The following is a 20,896-nucleotide window of genomic DNA, read 5'->3' on the forward strand; positions in this document are numbered from 1 at the left end:
GTTGCTGACTCCTGCCTGGAAGTACCGATACGAAGAGTTTAATGGCCATGGTCACCTTCACAGCCACTGCCAGTGTCGTCCTCGCCCTGATTATAGCTGCAAAAGGCAGCAGATTTCAGTAAATACTCCTCCATAAAACTGCTCCATGCCACACTGAGGTTGATGTAAGTGAATTACTCCCTGAAGACCCTGAGTCAGTAAGACCTTCTGTTGAGAACCCTTCTGTCTTTCCTTCTCCTCCCTCTGAAAGCAGTTTGCCCTCCTGTTTACTGTCTCTGCTTAACCTCCCTGACAGCATGTCAACAGAGATGGTAACTCCAGCAGCCATAACTGGAAGCAAACGGTCTGAGCAGAACCCTAGAAATCTGAACCAAGGCCTTCACCACTCCCTCCAGACTCCAGGAGGAAACTCGCAACACTTTGAGAAACTCAGCAGAAGTCAATAGAAATCAATCAGAAACTAGCCTGAAAGTAAAAACTGAAAATGCTGGAAATACTCAACAGGTCTGGCAGCATCTGTGGAGAGAAAAATAGAGTCCCTCTTGCTGCTGAATGGGATGGTCAGCTGGGGGAGGTTAATAAACGCCGTTAGCTGGAGCATTGAGGATAAAAATGGCACCGCTGGAGTCAAATCAGGGTTACACGCTGGTTGAAGTCACACTCTGCTTACTTTACAGACCTCTGGAACACACTGCTAACGCCTGTACTAAGAGACTCACCCAAATGACGTCTAGCGCAGGCTGTACCAGAAGTGTGTGCAGCGCAGATGCCATTTTGCGCCCAAAACAGCACCTGTAGGGCCAAAAACATGAGCGCTGACGAGCCAGAATTTTTTGGCCCAGGTTTTTGAAATTGATATTAACACCTTACTTAAAACTTTAAATTCTGTGAATACTTGCTGACTGTACCTCTTGAATTCCTGTTGTCACATTTCATCACACAATTTGGGGGAATATTAATTCATGCAGTTAAAATGGAATGGATCCATTTCCTGCCCATACCCGTTCATTTCTGACTTTTAACATCATTGGATGGGTTGCCCACTGGACTTCGGCGGGAGCCTCATGCACAATTGCTTATCACGTTCCTAAGATGTCAGTAGGATCCCAATGACATTTTAACTGGTAAGTAGGTAACCTCTTCAATGTTTACTAGCTAGACTGAAGCAACTCAGCAGCTGCTGAGAAAGGCAAAGTGGCTGTCCCAGGAGATGAGAAAGTCCTTTGTAGAACCAGAAGGAACAATAAAATCACTCTGATTTATGCATTAGAAAACTACTGTGATTAATAAGTGAATTACTAATTGAATACCAATCAAACTCAGTTATTAGAAACCTCATACCTGTATTAGAAGCCTCACATTACAACCAACTTTTTCTCTGGTCTGATCTGAAGATAAAATAGTTAACAGATGAAACATTAAGAGGTCATTTTGTTTGAGAATAGTTGGAAACACACTTTCCCAGAAGCAGTATATTTTGGCTAGTTTTACTTGAACAGTACTTTTCATGAAAAGATGATGTCCATCATTTCTCATTTTTATCCCTCTGATTCCTCTTCCTCCCTTGCAACCACCCTCCCTGTGAAAAATGGTGTATCTAATCTTAAATGGTGGACTTAAACCATAGAGGTAATTTGATCAGTTCCTGAATGTCAGATTGTGCCAGTGAAAGGATAATAGACCAAAGACTTGGGTTGTGAAGTAGCGAGAAACTAGAAATACAATTGAAAACAGAGCAGTCATGTTACTTTTTCTCTTGGTTATACTGAAAACACCCAAATCAAAACTGAATCTACAGTTAACCACAGTAACTGCCTCCTACATGGTGCCTGCTGAGTGTTCACTAACTCAATGGTTGCTAATGAAAACCAATGATAGATGGCAATTAATAATATCATTCAAGGCAATCAAATACATTATGGTTTCATACATTCTACTGGTCACTTTAATTGATCATGTGGAGCCATGATTTACCTTATTACCAGATATGGCATTCTTCTGCTGGAGACGGACCTGCTGTTTGTCGTCAGCTGTCCCTTGATTCAAGGATGATGTCTCCTCAGGGTCACCAATTTCTGCCAGTTTTCATGTGACTGTACAGGTTGATTCTCAACCCACATGGGGGTAGGACTTCCTGCAAGGTAGTGGGATCTGGAGTGCAGGGATTTGCTTTTTTTTCTTCCCTTCTCTGCCATCATTCTGCCTCATCATTAAGAAGATCTGCTGTTAATGTGTAAGATTAATGTTCATCTGAACTGATTCACATACATTATTGGATTGCAGAATTAAAAGCAGATGATAGCAATGCAATAAATATTCAAATGATCTTCTAGCTTTATTTTTTACCAAGAAAGAATGCTCAAGAAAAGCTGGGTAGGGCACATTGCATATTTATAACATCATCCAAGTATACCCATCTATCCTGTCTTTATTCACAGTATCATTTATTGAGATTCAAACCCTAGGAGCTTGGTATTAATATGTTTTTTAGAAAGAGCCAAAATAACTTGCTATTCTACTGTCTTCTTAGAAGTACAGGTGTATATGTTTTTGGAGCTGACGATACCAGCAGTTCTCATATATCACCCACATAGACGCACTTCTGAGTTTTCAGGTGAGCGTTTTCTGACTTTCAAGTATCAGTCAAAATAAAACTTATTTGCTTAAACTGGTACCTGACCTATTCATGCACATAGAACAGCACTAAAAAAACTTACAATGTTAGCTTAACAAGATAAAATGCCCTATTATTATTTCATTACCTTAGCAACTGTCATCACTGGCATTTGGTACATCGTGCAGGACTAAGAGGTCAAGTTCACAGGGATTTAGTATTTGGAAAGCAATGAACATTCCCAAGAAAGCAGGCCAGGAAATTAACATCTCTGATTTCTTGACAGTTCAACTTAAATTCTTCACTTTCATTTCCATCAATCTGCCAAGGATGGAACATGCATTCACCACTCGGCCAGACCAAGTCCACGGCACAGAATGTACCGTTATTTCTGGGTGGGTACCTCAATCAATGTCCTAACTTATGAAAAGGCACTGTTAGACTGCTGTTGTGGCTCTATATTAGTATGAGGCTGTGTCCATTAGTTGCTTGTGAAATGTTTTGCATCACATTGATAACTGTATAAAGTTACCACTTGTACAAAATGATATAGGTTAATGAGTGAGCAAGAACTTGGCAGATAGAATAGTATGCAGGGAAATATGAAGTTATCCTTTTGTTAGGAAACATAGAAAAGCAGAATATTTTTTGAATTGTGAGACACTGTGAAATGTTGGTATTCACAGGGACCTCGATGACCTTGTACGTAAATCACAGAAAGTTAACATGCAAGTACAGCAATCAATACAAATACAAATATTTGTATTAGAAACTTGTATTTGGAAATACAAATGCTACGTTTGCCCATATTACATTGGGATTGGAGTATAAGAATAAAGATGTCTTACTTAATCTTATAGGGTTGAGCACACCTGGAGTGCTATGTACAGTTTTGGTCTCCCTACCTAAGGAAGGATATACTTGCCTGAGAGGGATGCAGTGAAAGTCTACTGAGATGAGGGAATTGTCCTATGAGAAGGGATTGAGTAAACTAGGCCTATTTTCTCTGGTGTTTAAAAAGAATGAGAAGTGGTTTTACTGAAACATATAAGGTTCTTATGGAACTTTACAGGTAGTTGTTGGAAGGATGTTTCCCCTGGCTCAGGAGTCCAGAATTTAGGGTTCAGGGCATCAGAATAAAGGGTTGGCCATTTTGGACTGAGAGGATAAGAAACTTCTTCACTCAAGGAGTTAGAAATCTTTAAAACTCTCTCAAGCAGGGAGCTGTGGATGTTCAGTCATAGAATATGTTCAAGATAGATTTTTAGATACTGAAGGAATCAAGGGATATGGGGATAGTGCAAGTTGTGGCTGAGGTAGATCAGCCATGATCTTTTTGAGTGGGGAGCAGGCTCGTAAGGCTGAATAGTCAACTGCTCCTAATTCTTATTTTCGTATGTAGTGTGAAGCCTACTTTTTAACCTTTTTTTAAAAAGGATGTGAAAATTAAAGAATCCTCTTGAGCAATTCTTCCAATTACTGGCTGAAAAGAATGGACACCTCTGTAAGCTGTTCTGAATCAGTGAAAATTGGTTGCAGTTGGCAGTAAGTATTGCTGTGAAATTGGGTTTGAATATGCATGCTTCAAAGTTCTGTCACATACAGTTTATATCAATTTAGCAGGTAATGTAACCACAGTTCCTGACCAAGCTTCTGTTAACTACCGTGGATAGATTCAGTCCAAGAACAGTACATCAGTCAGAACTAAGTTGGCACAGGCATTCTTGAGTTTAATCTAGTGATGACGGTATTGAAAATGCTTTATATTTTATTGGACCGATGTATCTTTTGTGTTGTCACTACATGCATAAGAATGCTCTATTCCTTTTATAATAACATATCCCTGTTATCATAACTCCTAAGAATAACTCTTCATGTAAAAGAATTGCACTAGAGCTTCCCAGTGAGCATGTTTGTGCCTCTTTTGATAACTTATCACTCGTCAGTTTTGTTCTGTGGTGTTTCATAAAGTTCATATGGAGGAGGAAACCTCAACCTTGCAGTATTTCATCAGCTACTATTGTGTACCAAATCACATGTTTGTTCAGTGGCTGAATATTCGGAACAGGAAACAGCAATGGAGAATATGAAGGCAGTGCTATAGAACTAGCTGCAAATCTGTATGTTGTAGCAAACTTAGCTAGGTCCATGCAGAAAAAAAAATATCCACTTTTGCAGTACAAAAGGACATCAGTCTCATGGAATACAGTGAATTGTAAAATGTTTTAAGATCTATAAAGGAAGTTCAGAATTCAGATTTAGGGCAGGCTTTTGCATTTAAACTTTTAAACTCTGATTTATAAGGCCTTGTTTGTTTTGCAAAACACATTTTCTGTTAAGTTTCACAAATTAAGATTAAATACAAGAGCTGTGCCTGGGCTTCACAATGAGCCTGCCACAAGAATTAAAATGAATCACTGTTACTGCAGTGGTAGGAATGTTCATCAGAAGATAACATATCATTATGCAGTATACAGAGTTTGTTGATCATTATTTGAAGCAGCCTTCCTGTCAACTAGTTTAAAAAGAAACAGAAGTGGTTCTGTGGCATCTAAGGAAGGAAGTATAGCACCCGTTTTCTTTCAGGCAATGTAGATATTCTCGGTGTTTTGAATCGCTATATTTAGAATGTTTGTGTTTCATTTTTCATTCAAAAGGCAGTGCTAAATTCTACATGTTACCATCAATCAATACAGCCACTATTGCTGCACTTCAAACCTTTTGAAAATCAGTTGATTTCTCTATAATTCAGTATTTGATGGCTCTGCTTATGAAAGTGTGCCATATGTATTTCTAATGTATACTAGGTGGTTTCTTATAGCATTGTTTGTGGGACCTTAAGCCTGCTCAAGTCTCAAACCTGAGGAATACCTGCACTATTATGAATGACACAAATGGAACCACAAAAAGATAGAAGGGCAGTTATCATTGCTTGAAGAAGAAAATCTGGTGAGTGCTGCCATGCAGGTCATGTGACCAATGCTAAAAAGGTAGGCAGAGATTTCATACCAATCAATTTGCAAGAAAACTAATGGCAATACAGAGCACATGGATGCCATGGACCAATTCATAGAATCATAGAATCATAGAATATCATAAAACGGTTAAAGCTTAGAAGGGAGCCATTCAGCCCATGCTCTGCAAGAGCAGCTTACCCACTCCCACTCTCCTGCCTTTTCTCATGGCCCTACAGTTTTCTCTCTTCAGATGATTATCCAATTCCCTTTTGAAATCCATGATTGACTCTGCCACCACCACGGTCTCAGGCAGTATATCCCAGATCATAACCATTCGCTGCATAAGAAAGGTTTTTCCTAATGTCGCCATTGCTTCTTTTGCCAATCACCTTAAATTGGTGTCCTCTGGTTCTTGATCCTTCCACAATGGGAGCAGTTTATCTGTATCTACCCTGTCCAGATCCCTTATGATTTTGAACACCTCTGTCAAATCTCCTCTTAACCTTCCCTTCTCCTAGGAGAACAACCCCACCTTCTCCAATCTAGTCACATAACTAAAATTCAGCATCCCTGGAACCATCTCCATGAATCTTTTCTGTACCCTTTCTAATGCGTTCACATCCTTCCTAAAGTGTGCTACCCAGAACGAGTCACAATATTCCAGTTGAGGCCGAACCAGTGTTTCACACAGCTTTATCATAATACTTATTTCCCCCAAGTGCCAGTCTGTATCGTGTTCCCATGTTTTTGCTTTCAGACAGTCCTGTCCCTTCTTCTGCTATTAACACATTCTGCTATTTTGCTTCCAGACAGTGCTGACCTTTATTCTGCCATTCACACCCACTCTGGATCAATGCTTTAGTCTTTAATACTAGCATTGCCAATCCCTTTGTCTTGCATTCTATGACATATTTTTCATTTAATCTCCCCTGTCCTCTAACCTGCTCGTGACCTTCTATTTTGCTCCATCTGCCCCTCCCCCTTTTTTCAACAGCATAAAACCCATCACATTTCTATCTCTCTCCAATTCAGGAGAACAATCATATTGGAGTCAAAATTTTAACTCTGTTTCTGTCTCCACAGATGCTGCCAGACTTGTTGAGTTTTTGCAGCATTTTCGGTTTTTGTTACAGTACAGATTTCCAGCATTCACAGTGTTTTGTTTTTATTTATCATAATGTTTTTGCTTTTGTGCTCTATGCCTGTATTTATAAAGCCCAGGATCCTGTATTCTTTCTTAACTATTTTATCGACCTGTTCTACGATGATTTATGCACATCTACACCCACTTCTCTCTGCCCCTGCACCTCCTTAAGAATTGCGCCAATTAGTTTATATTGATTCTCCTCATTCTTCCTACCAAAATGCATCACTTCACATGAGTCTGCATTAAACTTCATCTGCCACATGTCTGGCAATTCCAACAGCCAGCCTATGTCCTCTTGAAATTTATCACTATCCCCCCACAGTTCACAATACTTGCAAGTTTTGTGTCTTCTGCAAATTTTGAAATTGTACCTGGTATACCCAAGGTGAGCCCACTATATATCTTCCTCCAGTATGAGAAACAGTTGTCTACCACTGCTCTTTGTTTCATGTCACTCAGCCAGTTTTATTTTCATGGGCTCTAACCTTCCACTACACCTATTAGGTGGCATTTTATTAAATGCCTTTTGGAAGATCATGTGCACCACATCAACCACATTATCCTCATCAACCCTCTCTGTTACCACATAAAAAACTCAAGCAAGTTAGTTAAACACGATTTGTCCTTAAACAAAAATCATGTTGCCCTTCCTTAATTAATCCACATTTGTCCAAGTGAGAATGAAATCCACCTGATATCAATCATATGCACCCTTTTTCAGCTTCATCAGCTTGGCCTAAATAGCCAAGTGGTTATGGTACTGGGTTTGTAACCCTAAGATCAAGAGTTCAAATCTCACAATGGCAAACTATGAAACAATGTAACTTCATCTGAAACAGATGGAAACAGGTTTACTCAAAAAAAAAAAAGAGTATCAAGAGTTCAAATCTCACAATGGCAAACTATGAAACAATGTAACTTCATCTGAAACAGATGGAAACGGGTTTGTACTTGAAAGAGTTACAAAGAAGAAAGAGATGCTAAAACCACGAAAATCGCATTTAAGCTTGGCCTAAATAGCCAAGTGGTTATGGTACTGGGTTTGTAACCCCAAGATCAAGAGATCAAGAGTTCAAATCTCACAATGGCAAACTATGAAACAATGTAACTTCTGGGCTTGGCCTAAATAGCCAAGTGGTTATGGTACTGGGTTTGTAACCCCAAGATCAAGAGTTCAAATCTCACAATGGCAAACAATGTAACTTGATCTGTATAAACAGATGGAAACGTGTTTGTACTCAAAAGAATTACATAGGCCTAAATGGCCAAGTGGCTATGGTACTGGGTTTGTAACCCCAAGATCAAGAGTTCAAATCTCACAATGGCAAACTATGAAACAATATAACTTCATCTGAAACAGATGGAAACAGGTTTACTCAAAAGAGTATCAAGAGTTCAAATCTCAGTGGCAAACTATGAAACAATGTAACTTCATCTGAAACAGATGGAAACGGGTTTGCACTCAAAAGAGTTACAACATGAGCCTTGCATTAGGGCGGACACAGAGAGGAACAGTTTTTAAAAGATTTAAAAGATTATCAAGAGTTCAAATCTCACCATGGCAAACAATGTAACTTCATCTGAAACAGATGGAAATGGGTTTGTACTCGAAAGAGTTACAGCCTTTGCCTTCCGTGCTCGGTGGGCACCGCGGGGACTGGGGTGTTTTGTTGACCCCTTTAATCACATTTTGATTTAAAGTTTGTTAGGTTCCTTTAAATTTTTGTCCTTGGTTTTACAGCTGACCTGAATTAGGAGCTGTGCCTGATTTATCCCAATTTTGTTGATTTGGTTTAATTGTTTTCATTTAAAAGATTATCAAAGTTCAAATCTCACAATGGCAAACTATGAAACAATGTAACTTCATCTGAAGAACAGATGGAAACGGGTTTGTACTCGAAAGAGTTACATCTTTGCTTGGCCTAAATAGCTAAGTGGTTATGGTACTGGGTTTGTAACCCCAAGATCAAGAGTTCAAATCTCACAATGGCAAACTATGAAACAATGTAACTTCATCTGAAACAGATGGAAACGGGTTTGTACTCGAAAGAGTTACTGGGCTTGTAACCCCAAGATCAAGAGTTCAAATCTCACAATGGCAAACTATGAAACAATGTAACTTCATCTGAATAGGAACAGATGGAAACGTGTTTGTACTCGAAAGAGTTACACTCTATCTCTTTCGTCATTCAGTGAGCCCTGGATCTGTTTGTCCTACCTTTCCCCCTTATGAGAATGTACTTTGACTGTACTGGAATTATCTCCTCCTTTAAATACAGCCAATTGTCCCATTACAAATTTGCCTGCCAACCCTTGATTCTAATTTACCTGGGCCGGATCTGTTCTCACACCATTTGTAGTTGGCCCTCCCACAGTTAATTATTTTTCCTCTGGATTGCTCCTTGTCCTTTTCCAGAGTTCACCTAATCCTTATAATACAATGATCGCTGTCTACTAAATGTTCACCTACTGACACTTGATGCGCCTCATTCTCCAGCACCAGATCCAGCAAAACCCCCTTCCTCATTGAAGTCAGAATATAATGATGTAGAAAATTCTCCTGAACACACTCTGTAGAAACTCTTGTCCCAGTCTGCCCTTTACACTATTCCAGTCCCTCTTACTCTGACCTCACCTAACATCTTACTATTTCCTACTCTGGTGATATTTGTCTCTCCCAAGTTCCCGTGCACCTTGTTGTACTTTATTCGTTCTTGGGATGTGAGTGTCACCGGCAAGACCAGCATTTATTGCCTATCCCTAATTGTCTCTGAAAAGGTGGTGGAGAGCATCTACAGGGCAATTTTAGAGGGCAGTTAAGAGCCAACCACATCGGTGTAGGTCTGGAGTCACATGTAGGCCAGATCAGGTAAGGACAACAGATTTCCTTCACTGTAGGACTTTAATGAACCAGATGGGTTTTTACAACAATCTGGTAGTTTCATGGGCCTGAATTTTTCCCGTGTTGGGTGGGCCTGGCAGGAGTGGGCGGGGGCAGTTCCGGAGCCAACTGCCGCCTGCATTTGGCTCTGCACCGCCATTTTACACAGGCAGGCCAATTAAGGCACGCCCAGTGTAATACATGAGCAGTAGCGCTCAGCACTACCTGTGCGGATGGGTGGGGAGAGAGAGTCAGGGCTAGCGCTCTTCAATCTCCCTGAGGCACAGAGCTGCCTCAGGGAGATTGAAGTGCTTTTGAAAATAATAAATAGGTTGGCAGGGCAGCATTAACTTGACATTAATGAATTTATTAATGGCCTTAATAGGCCTATTAATTATCGGCGGGCACGCAGCCGACTCACCACGCCTGCCGATCAAATCATCACAAGACAATGCGATGATGTCGGGACGGAGGCCTGACATCATCACGCGTCATGTTATGCGCCGATGTATTGGGCCCACCCCCACACGCCGACTGAAAAATCCTGAGCGTGGTCGTTATTATTGAGACTCCCTGCCTATATCTGTGCTCATTAACACTACGTGCGTGGCACTAGAAGTAATCCAGAGATTACTATCTTTGAGGTCCAATCTACTAGTCTCTAAACTCTGACTGCAGGACATCATCCCTCTTTCTACCTATCTTCATTGATATTGATATGAGGCATGACCACTCTCTGTTCACCCTCTCCCCTCAAAATGTTCTGCAGCTATTCAGTGACATTCTTGACCCTGGCATGAGGGAGGCAACATGCATCCTGAATTCATGCCTCTGGCTGCAGAAACACCTGTCTGTTTCCCTAACTGCAAAATTTCCTATGACTATTGCTTTCTCAGCCTTTCTCCTGCTCCTTTGTACAGCTGAGCTAGCCATTGTGCTTTCCAATGGCTCTGGCTGCCCTCCTCAGAGGAACCATCAGTCTCACCAGTATTCAGCACTGAATACTTTTGGCAGAGTGACATGCGTTCAGGGGAGTCCTGCACTATCTGCCTGATCCTTCTTGACTACCTGGCGGTCACCCATTTCCTCTCTGCCTGCGTACCCTTAAATTGAGGGGTGACCAATGAAGATGCTATCCATGTGGCTCTCGTTCTTGCAGTTGTGCTGCTGCGGCACCAGCTGCTGCTCATGCTCTGAAATCCAGAGCTCAGTTTGCTGCAGCTGATGACTCTTTCTGCACGTGCTGTTGTCCAGGATATGAGAAGCGCTTTGGAGTTCCAACATGGAACAGGATGTGCACTTCATGGGTTCGAGCTATGCAGCAATGCCTCTATTAAGCTTAAAACTTCAGTAAGTCAAAACTCACCAGCTCCTTCTTGTGCCAAGGCCACTTTATTTTTTTAGACAAGTTAACGGAATCATTTTTATTTAACACCTATTTTCTAAATAACTTAAATTTTAATTTACTGAAAAATTCAATTGCCTTTAGTATTATTATCCCTTCCTATTTAATTTTAACTTTATCTTGTAGATTTGATTGATTTGTTTGTCTGTTGGTTTGTTCTTCCCAGAAGGTTGACTGCTGTGGATTTCCACTGCTGTTCTGTCCTGCCTTGCCCTTGCCCATTACCTATAAGTCAACTGCATTCAGTTTATTATATCAGTCATCCATTTTCTCCCCTGCTTGCCTCTCTTAGGTTTTCCATCGCTCTTCCCCTCCAATAACTGGCTCTGTCGACTGTCTGCTCTAATGATATGGCCAAAGTATTGTACCTTTCTCTTTTTGTTGTTATTCACTAGTTTCCTCTTTTTTTCCAGCATTTCCTCATTGTCTATCTATCTGTTTAGGATAAGCAGAACATCCTCCTATATGCCTCCATCTTGAATGCATTCAACTTATCAATTTTGTCTTTGTTTGTTGTCCATGTCTCCAAGGCATATAACATAAAAGACAAAATGCATTATTTTCCTAACCTTCTGGTTCAGTTTCTTTAATGTTAACACGTCCTTTGTTCTGACAAAGCCAGTCTTGGCTATCTCATTGCTCCTCCAGATCTAGCAATCACATCTCCCATTGTCTGAGAATTTGCCCAAGGTATGTGAACCTCTTCACTGGTTCCAGGACTTGTCCTTTCCTTCAATTTTCATTTCCGGGGTTAGGTCTCTGCTTGTCACCACTGTCTAGGTTTTCTTCACATTGATTCTTAATCCATGCTCCTCACGCCTTGCTTTTACTTTATTTGTAATTTACTGTAATGAGTGCTGATTGTAAATTATCAAATTGGCCTTAGCCATATGCTAATTAATTGATCTAGGGCAGAATTTTCCCGTTAGCAATTTGGAGCCGGGGCCCACTCGCCGATGGGAAAATGATGTGGGATGACGTTGAGTGGAACCCCCAATGTCATCCCGGTCCACTTAAATATTGAGGAAGGTGGGCGGACAGCGAAATCAGCTGTCCACCCACCGACCTGTCAGTGGCCAGGCAAGGCCATTAACAGAATAATTAAGGTAATTAAAGGCCCTGCCCATCCAACCTTAAGGCTTGCGGGTAAGCCAAGAGTCCCAGAGGGCTTCTGATAATACATGAAACCTCATCCACTGGTGGGATGAGGTCTCATGACCATTTTTAAAAACTTCAATAAAGTTTATGTGCTTATTAACGTGAGGGGGCCATGTTAATAATTTTAATATTTTTCTATTTTTAAAGATTTTTATACTGTCAGTGATCTCCCTGAGACAGCACTTAGTCTCAGGGAGCAGTGTGCATGTGCAAAAGAGTGCACTTTGACGGATGGGGAATCCCACCCCCCCCCCGCACAGGAAGCACATTCCTGTCGGGCAGGCCGCTGGGTGGGCCTTAATTGACCCGGCCACTTAAAATGGCGGTGGGCCCCGTTTCGGCGGCGGAGTTTGGCTGCCCACCCGCCGCTGAGCCGGTGGGGCCCGCCTGCCCATCAAGGTCAAAATTCTGGCCCTAGTCTTTCTTTAAAGTAAATAAAAGTCTACTGAAATAAAAATTGGAGCTTACCAGTGTACTCACGCCACATGACTCCTTATGCTGTGACATCACTTGGTTATATCACTGCCTGTTGCCCCTGCTCCTCTTTCCCAATGTGTTTGTGACTCTGCTGCTGCTGATGTTTCTTGTGATGTCTTTACAGGTTCCTTTTCCCATCGCACTTGGGCTGCTCGACAATTAGTTAGCTTGTAGGTAATAAGGCTAGAACAGGCCAATCAGAAGTCCAGGAAAGGAGCCAAAGTCAATAGCTTTTTATAATCTATGTAATTATGATCCTGAAATTTGAATTTGTAATTCTGATGAAGGCAGCATAAGATTTTTTTAATATCCCGTCATTCTTGAGAATGACGAGTAAGAGAATTGTCAAAACTGGCATTAACATGAGTATCTCAGGTTTATAAATGTTAAATGTGGTGTCTCTGAGAGGCTTTCCCTCTTTAAATAGGTCCTAAATCTGTAATAAAGTCTGAATACTAGCTAGTCGTTTAATACCTAAAATGTTATTTCATGGATATTGTCAAAATAATTTTGGCCAAATTTGGTGGCCAAGGGAGATTGAGTAGATCTTTTTTTGTGCAGAAAAGCACAATACTATAGCCCTGTGCTCTTTATCCCTTTCTCCTACCAGACTTATGCTTTGTGACTCATCTTTTGATCAGTATCACACAGTTTCGAGACAGAGATACCCTAAAAAGATTAAATATTGAAAACGTATAGCCGGGTTTCAATGAAAGACTGTCCACTTGAAACACTAATTTTTCTTTTGTCATCAATTGTTTACTTCCAGAATTTTCTGTTTTTCCTTCTACTTTTAAGCATCTGTATTATGTTAATTGAATGTTCCTGTAAGGGCCTCAAAATGTTGTCGTTTAATATTAACGTAACCCCTTGAATGCCTCCACATGAAATTCCTTTCTTTGTGACTTTTGATTGTGCTTTCTTAGGGTATGCACAACGTTGGCAAAGCCAGCATTTATTACCTATCCTTCACTGCCCTTGAGAACATATTGGTGGGCCTTCTTAAACGACTGTAGTTAATGTGGTGAAGGCACTCTGTAATGCTGTTCACTTGGAAGTTCATGATTTTGACTCAGTGACAATATAGGAGTGCTGATATATGCCCAAGTCAGGATGGTTTGTTACTTATAGTGGTACTTGGAGATGGTGATGTAGTGATGTACCTGCTGCCCTTGTCCTTCTAGATGGTGGGCATTGCCAATTTGGAAATTTCAGCCAAAGGAACACTGGAAAGTTGCTGTAGTGCATCTTGTAGATAGTATGCACTGCAGCCACAATATATCTGAGATGTGATAAGTGATGAGTATAAAGGGTTAAAGTGATTGGTGTATTTGAGATGATTAAATGACTTAATAGAGTAGGTAGAGAGATTTGTTTCCCCTGGTGAGGGCATCCAAGTTCAAGTAGATAACCTTAAAATTAGAGCTTGGTCGTTCCGGGGTTCAAAGATGATGTCAAGAAGTGCTTATTCACACAAGAGGTAGTGAAAATCTAGAACTCTCTCTCACAAAAGCAGTTCAGAACTGTGATTGATATATTTTTTGTTGGGCAATGGTCTTAAGGGCTGCCAAATCAAAATGGGTAGATGGAATTAAGATACAGACCAGCCATGATCTAGTTGAATACCAGGCTTAAGGGGTTGAAAAACCTATCCTGTTCCCATTAGGAAATGAAAGTTCCAGCTGGTGAATAAAGTGCCTGCTTTGTCCTAAGTGATGTTGAGCTTCTTTAGGATTGTTGCAGCTACATTCATTCAGGTATGGATGACTATTCCATCAATCTCCTGACTTATTCCTTCAGGCCCATCATTCAAACCCAACCCTGTGGAATCAGTGAAATACAGATTTTAGGGAGATCCTCTCAACTCACCACTCAGTCAAAAGAATAAATAATGCACCAAGTGATAACTTTGATGAACAGAATGAAGAAAGTAGACGTTAGCAAAACCTAATTTAGGACCTCACAATGCCTGACAACAAAGACCATTAAGCCATAGAGATGGTACAATCAATTGGCATGATTCTGAAATGAGAGCAAATTCTCTTGGTTCGCTATGTGTACTGAAATTGTAACCTGCTTACAAAAGGATGAATGGAATATTCCAAGCTTCCACGCTACAATTAGAATGGCTTATTGGGAAATCATGGATACGTTTTCTGTGCATTGACATTAATTGATGGCAAGTTACAAAAGGTGTGCCTGTGATTTTCCAACAAGCCACTTGCTGGTACTATGAAAGCTCAGGAAATTTTTCCATATGGTTTACGATTTCTTCATATATTGCACATGGAGGAAATTGTCCCCAAATGAAGGTCATGTTTCCAGAGCAAATAAAAATACAGCAAATAATTCTATTCCATATGTTTAGAATTATTTTCTTAAAGGGACCAATATATATGGATTGAGACCAAGTGAGCTGGGGCCAATTCAGATTTGATTTCAATTGTGAATTTATTTAATAGTTGATGCCTAATTCTTGCTAAGTAATAGCTGTAGCATCAGATGGACAGTTTGGATTTGACTTATTTAAGGGGATTTTTTAAAACATTTTTTTCTTATGGTATCCTAAGATATTGTAAATAGTGTTTTCTTTTCGCTTAGAAACCCATTATGCATTATTTATTGACCTTTTTAGCTCAACTGTGATATTCTGCATCTTAGATGAAGGAGGAAAGATGATATAGGTACTTCAGAGAAGTCCCATATGACTTCACATGGACTTGTAGAAGTAGCCTCGTTTGTCTATTTTAAGCTTAAAAAAATGAGAAGTGATTGCTGAATTTCAATTTCGGTTTGGACATGTAACATTCAGAATGAACTAAGAATAATCATTTCTGGTAAAGAGTTTGGAATAGAAAGACTGTGTAGCTAAAGTTTTGTTTAATAAGAGTATTATTCAGTAGCAAAATTTGAAATATTCTTTTCAATGATGAATATAAGTAAACCAGTGTGTTGACAAATTGGGATGAACTTTGCACAATAAGAGTAGTTGCTCAGTTGAATTATGAAATAAAGTTGCCATGGTGCTGAGGATTAGGACAATGACTTGTTCCAGGATAACTCAGACAAATCGGTGCTTAATGCCACAGGAAATTGAGGTAACCTCACCATCCATATATATGTGCCAGAAACAGATGCGGACTTCCTGGATTATCATTGCAATATAGTTTAACCGTAACTGCTAGAAACCCTTGATAGGGGACCACTGAAGGCCAAAGGGGGATTACCATGTGGGGGTGGGCAACTGTTTTTTGGTTGCAGGTGAAACCCCATACCTTACATCTGGCTATTCTAAGTCAATATTTAACATTACACAGGGAACTAAAACCTGCATTTTTTCATGTTTTGCTATTTATAATTCTAAAAAAAGTGCTTTTTCCAACCTTGTTATACACAAAGAGGAAAATATCACAAGTTAGATATCTCAAAATCAGCTTTGAACTTAACCACAAATTGGGTTGAAGGCTGTCTTGTGGATTGCAGTGTGTGTATTGGTGAATACCAATCATGGAATCACAGAGTTGTTACAGCACAGAAGGAGGCCATTCGGCCCATTATGTTTGCACCGGCTCGCTAAATGTGCAGTTCACCTAGTGCCATTCTCCTCCCTTCTCCCCATAACCCTGCAGATTGCTTATTTTCAAATACTCATCTAATTCCCTCGATTGAACCTGCCTCCACCATGCTCAGGCAATGAATTCCAGACCCTAACTACTCACTGTGTGGAAAAGTTTTTTCTCATACTGCTTTGGCTTCTTTTGCTAATTACTTCAAATCTCCATTGACTGGTGATATTTCAGGTTCTGTGTTCCACAAATAAAAAGTGATCATCAAATCTCTCAGCTACTGTCCGAAGATCGAGGAGTGACAATTAAATACATATAAAATCCTGTCAGGTGTTTTGATTAAGGTCGGCCTGTTTATGTTAACACATTTGTTACTAATATGGCAAGTAAAATTCAACTCCTATATATCAGATTGCCAATTTACTTCAGTTGGTAGCATTCTAGCCTCTGATTCAGAAATTTGTGGATCCAAGCCCCATTTGTGGATACGGATGTATGATTTGGCTTATGTTCCAGTACCGAGAGAATGCTGTATTATCTGAGATGCAGACCGTCAGATAAAATATTAAACTGATGAAATATTAAACTGCTTGCATATTCTCCTATGGTTTTATTGGATGGAAAAAGATCCTATGGCACAATTTGAACAGTAGGGATGATTGTAGTTTTGGACAACATTTCTCACTCAAACAGTATCGCCAAAAAAAAAATGGTTATTCGTGCCATTTGTGTTTACTGTACCGCAATGACTGTTATCTTGGCCTTCTTAACAATAGCCATTGCTCTTCAAAATTACTCTTTGGGCTGGATTTTACACAGAGGCGGTGGCCCCACCTCTCCCTCTTAAAAATCAGGGGGAGCCCACCTCTGCTTAGCTGGAGTCACCCAAGCCAATTTTATGCCACTGTTCCTTCTCCAACCTCACCCCCATCCCCCCACCTGGCAGCCTGCATCCGGGGGAGTGGCAGGGGGGTGCATGTAAAATTCCGCTCAATGGGAAGCTCTTTCCAATGTTTTTCAGAGATGTGATGAGGTGCTCTGTAAAGGGAAGCTGCAATCTGATTATATAGACTATAGATGCACAATAAAACATTTTGGCTGGTTTTGTTGCTTCTGCACTCATCAGCCTGGAGTTTTTAGCCCATAGGCTGGCAAGTGCAGAAGTAGAAAACTCCAACCTTTTTATACATAGATAAAAATAAAAAATTGCGGATGCTCGAAACGTCTACTCTTCTTCTCTGCCGATGCTGCCAGACCTGCTGAGCTTTTCCAGGTAATTCTGTTTTTGTTTCCAACCTTTTTATGTTTTATTTAGGGCAGAATTTCTTGCTGGCATGTTTCTGGTCTAACTAAGCAAACATGATGGCTTGGGGAACCTGTCCTCCTCCAAGTGTGATCACTGTGTGATAGTTGGAGCTGTGAGTAAAATGGGATGGCTGGACTAACCATTTCTTACCTCACCTGTGTGGTGCACACATTCTAACAACTTATTCAAAGCAGCATTAAATTCACCCACCGAGAATAATGAATGGCTTTAAATTGTAATGTTCTCAGGTGGACAAGAACAATTTATGCCTCCGAATACTTGGTCACCAGTATTTGGGTGCATAATTTTAACCCTGCCATTTTTTATTATCTGTGTGACATTTAAACAAATAAAATTCATTTTCCCTGGGGGGTGGGAGGCACCAATGGTAAATGAATAACAAATTGTACGTGCTGCATATGTCTCTTTGGTTCCATTGCTTTAAACTTTAATATCAGAAACAGCGGATCAGTGCAATGAAAAATACAGCACTGAGTGACTCCAAGCCGCGGACATTATGGGCAGGATTTTTAAGTCGGTGGGCATGATCGTCGGGTCCGGGATGATCCAGGGAACAGCCAGCCAGCATGAAGCGCCGGCTGAAAAGGGGGTGGGAGGAGGGCGAGCGCTGAAGTCAGCGCGGGTGCGAAACAGCACTCACAGAGAGCTCCTTGAAAGCAGAGAGCTGAAAAGCTGAACAACCTAAAGTAGAGGTCACAGATACCAGGAAAAAAAGTGTCGAAGCTTCATAATCAGTCACCGGAAAATGTAAGTAATGAAAATGTTGTCCACAGACATTTATTTTTATTTTAATTTATCACGGAAACCTCATCCTGCCCGTGGATGAGGTTGCATGAAAAATGCAAAGGCCGCCTGGCCGATTTGCCCAACCGTAACATTGAACGGGCAATGAAAATTCTCTCTTAATTGCGCCATTAATGCGTCCTCTTAATTGTCGGCATGCACGCTTCCGAATTTAACGCGCGGCCGTCCACTGAAATATCGCGCACGTGTACAATGACATTGGGACGCTCGCCCAACATCATCACGCACAATTTTACGGTGGAGTGGGTCGGCTGCATACCCCCCTGCTCAGCGGACTATTTTGCCCTGTATATTTCATGGTCTCAATTTATTATGGTCATTTAGTTTTCAATGTACCTCCAGATACATGTTTATCTGGCTGAGATTGCACTGCTTTATTGGGACCAGTTCCATCAGATGCACATGGGTTAAATAAAGTAGTGCTGCTATTCACTGTACGTGAAACAAATGTAAACGTGTGTGATTTTAATTTTTCTTACAGGCCATAATTTATATTGGAAAAGGACTGGAAGCTGCCAGCAACATACTTACATGACCTGGAACTCGCTACCTGCAAGAGTGGTGGAAGCAGAGACATTGGATCATTTCAGCAGGAAGTTGGATGTGCATTTGAGGAGAATAAACATGCAGGATTACATGGATAGAGTGGGGGAATGGGATTGACTAGATTACTCTACAGAGAACCATCATGGATCCAATAAATGGAGTGGCATCCTCTGTTACGTAATGAATCTTTGACGGCATAAAACAATCATTATTCAGCAGTGTTCAGATCTGTCAACACAAAACATTAACTTTACCTTAATTGAGTCTTCTATCAACATTGACACCGGAGATTTTATGACCAGCAGGATTGTTGCCTCTTTGCAATTCAGGTATGCATCCTAGAAACAGAGGTCTTGTGGCGCAGAGTGGGTAGTGACCCTGCCTCTTAGTCAGAAGCTCTGTGATCAATTGCCACTCCAGGACTTGATGGCCAAGGAAGGTGCATAACGCAGCCAAACAGTTTGAGCATCAACTTGTAAATCCTTCGAATATATGACAGGTGGTGAGAGCAGGATCCTGGTCATCCCTCAGTCTCCTGAACTCAAGTGAACACAACTCAAGTTCATGCAACCTGTCATCATAATTTAGTCTTTTAAGCCTCAAGAGCATAGCCGCTGAATTAACACAGTAGCAGAGTTCTCTTACCTTAAGCAAGGACACCTGCAGCCAATTTATGAAAGGAATGGCATTAACCGTGGCAGTCAAGAGGACAACATCCTGAAATGTTTCTATCTCTACATCTTTCCATCTTTGCTAACGTGGGCATGATCTGCAGTATTAACCACAGCATTCACAGATATCCAATAAGCGACAGCTGCATTGATCAACATAGATCTCCAGAATCTCCATCTCCTTTCCTATTGAATAGCATAACACCACTGCACTACTGCATTTTCCAAAATACAAGACTTCCTTATTGATGGCATCCCTGTTTCCTGCTGGGCAGCAGGTACCTGTTTCTCTTCTGTCACAACTGGATCAGCCATGATCTTATTAAATAGTGGAGCAAGCTTGAGGAGCGGAATGGCTTACTCCTGCTCCTAATTCATATGTTTGTATGCCACCATCACTTAATTCTCCTCCACCCGTGCAGCTGTGCTAGTTTCTACAAATTACTAACTACTTCCTTCTGGTGTAGCTGTGCTGGTGCTTACAAATGTTTCTGGCAGGATTACGGGGTGAGATGGTGTCCAGAGTTGGTACTGAGATCAGCCTTTAGGTATTCGAGATGCCGATAGGAAGAGAATGTCGGTTGCAAGGTGCTCCTTCAGATATTACATGTGGGCAGTATGCTGTGTAATGACCAGATGACAGTGGGTGCATGAAGCAGTACCGTCCGGCCATCTGTCCGGGAAAGCCCTGACTTTGCTCTCCTTACTCTCAACCCCAAGGGCAGAATTTTTCATCCCGTGGGCGGGGGCGTACCCCACCCGAATGGGAGTGAACTAGTGCGCAATGTCATCGGGCGAGTGCCCCTTTGTCATCGTGCACTCTTGAGATCCTTCAGTTGGCGGGTGTGTTGCTGCCTCTCGCGCACTCCTGCCGACAACTAAGAGGCCTATTGAGGCCCTTAAGTAATTAACAAAGTTGGATTTTTCGCTGCCTACTCAACTGTTCGGTTGGCGAGCAGGCGAATAGACCAGGCGACCTTCAAGTTTTTAATGAAACGTCATCCATGGGCGGGATGAGGTTTCCAGTGTTTTTCAACATCCTTTTTTACATGTCCGTCTTCATGTGACTGAGTCACTCGTGGGGACGTGTTTATCTCATATATATATATATATATATATAAAATCTTTATTTTTCAGGTTAAAAATCTTCAGTTCCTTGAGGCAGCTCTGTGCCTTCAGGGAGCAGTCAGTGCGCGTTACCCAGCGCACGCACACACTTCAGTGCTTGCACCCCTCCCACCCCCACCCAGACAACTTTGAGGCTCTTAGCGCACCTTTCACACTAGCTGGCCGTTAATTGGCCAGCCAGCGTGAAATCGCGGTTGGAGCCCAATCCTCGGCAG

At 41.1% G+C, this 20,896-nt stretch overlaps 1 long non-coding RNA gene across 3 annotated transcripts in view; it reads left to right on the forward strand.

Annotated features, from left to right (window-relative positions):
* Positions 1–20,896, forward strand: part of LOC121276531 — a 118,658-nt gene that overhangs the window by 93,531 nt on the left and 4,231 nt on the right. Inside the window, exon 8 of one of the 3 annotated variants that reach the window (XR_005942675.1) lies at positions 296–1,257. The exons of the other annotated variants lie outside the window; for them this stretch is intronic. This is a non-coding gene — a long non-coding RNA (uncharacterized LOC121276531). Of the gene's footprint in view, positions 1–295; positions 1,258–20,896 lie in introns of those variants that run through there. 3 annotated transcript variants of the gene reach the window in all.

The sequence above is a fragment of the Carcharodon carcharias genome, chromosome 3 (genome assembly GCF_017639515.1).
Source record: "Carcharodon carcharias isolate sCarCar2 chromosome 3, sCarCar2.pri, whole genome shotgun sequence".
In the NCBI taxonomy this organism is placed as follows: Eukaryota; Metazoa; Chordata; class Chondrichthyes; order Lamniformes; family Lamnidae; genus Carcharodon; species Carcharodon carcharias.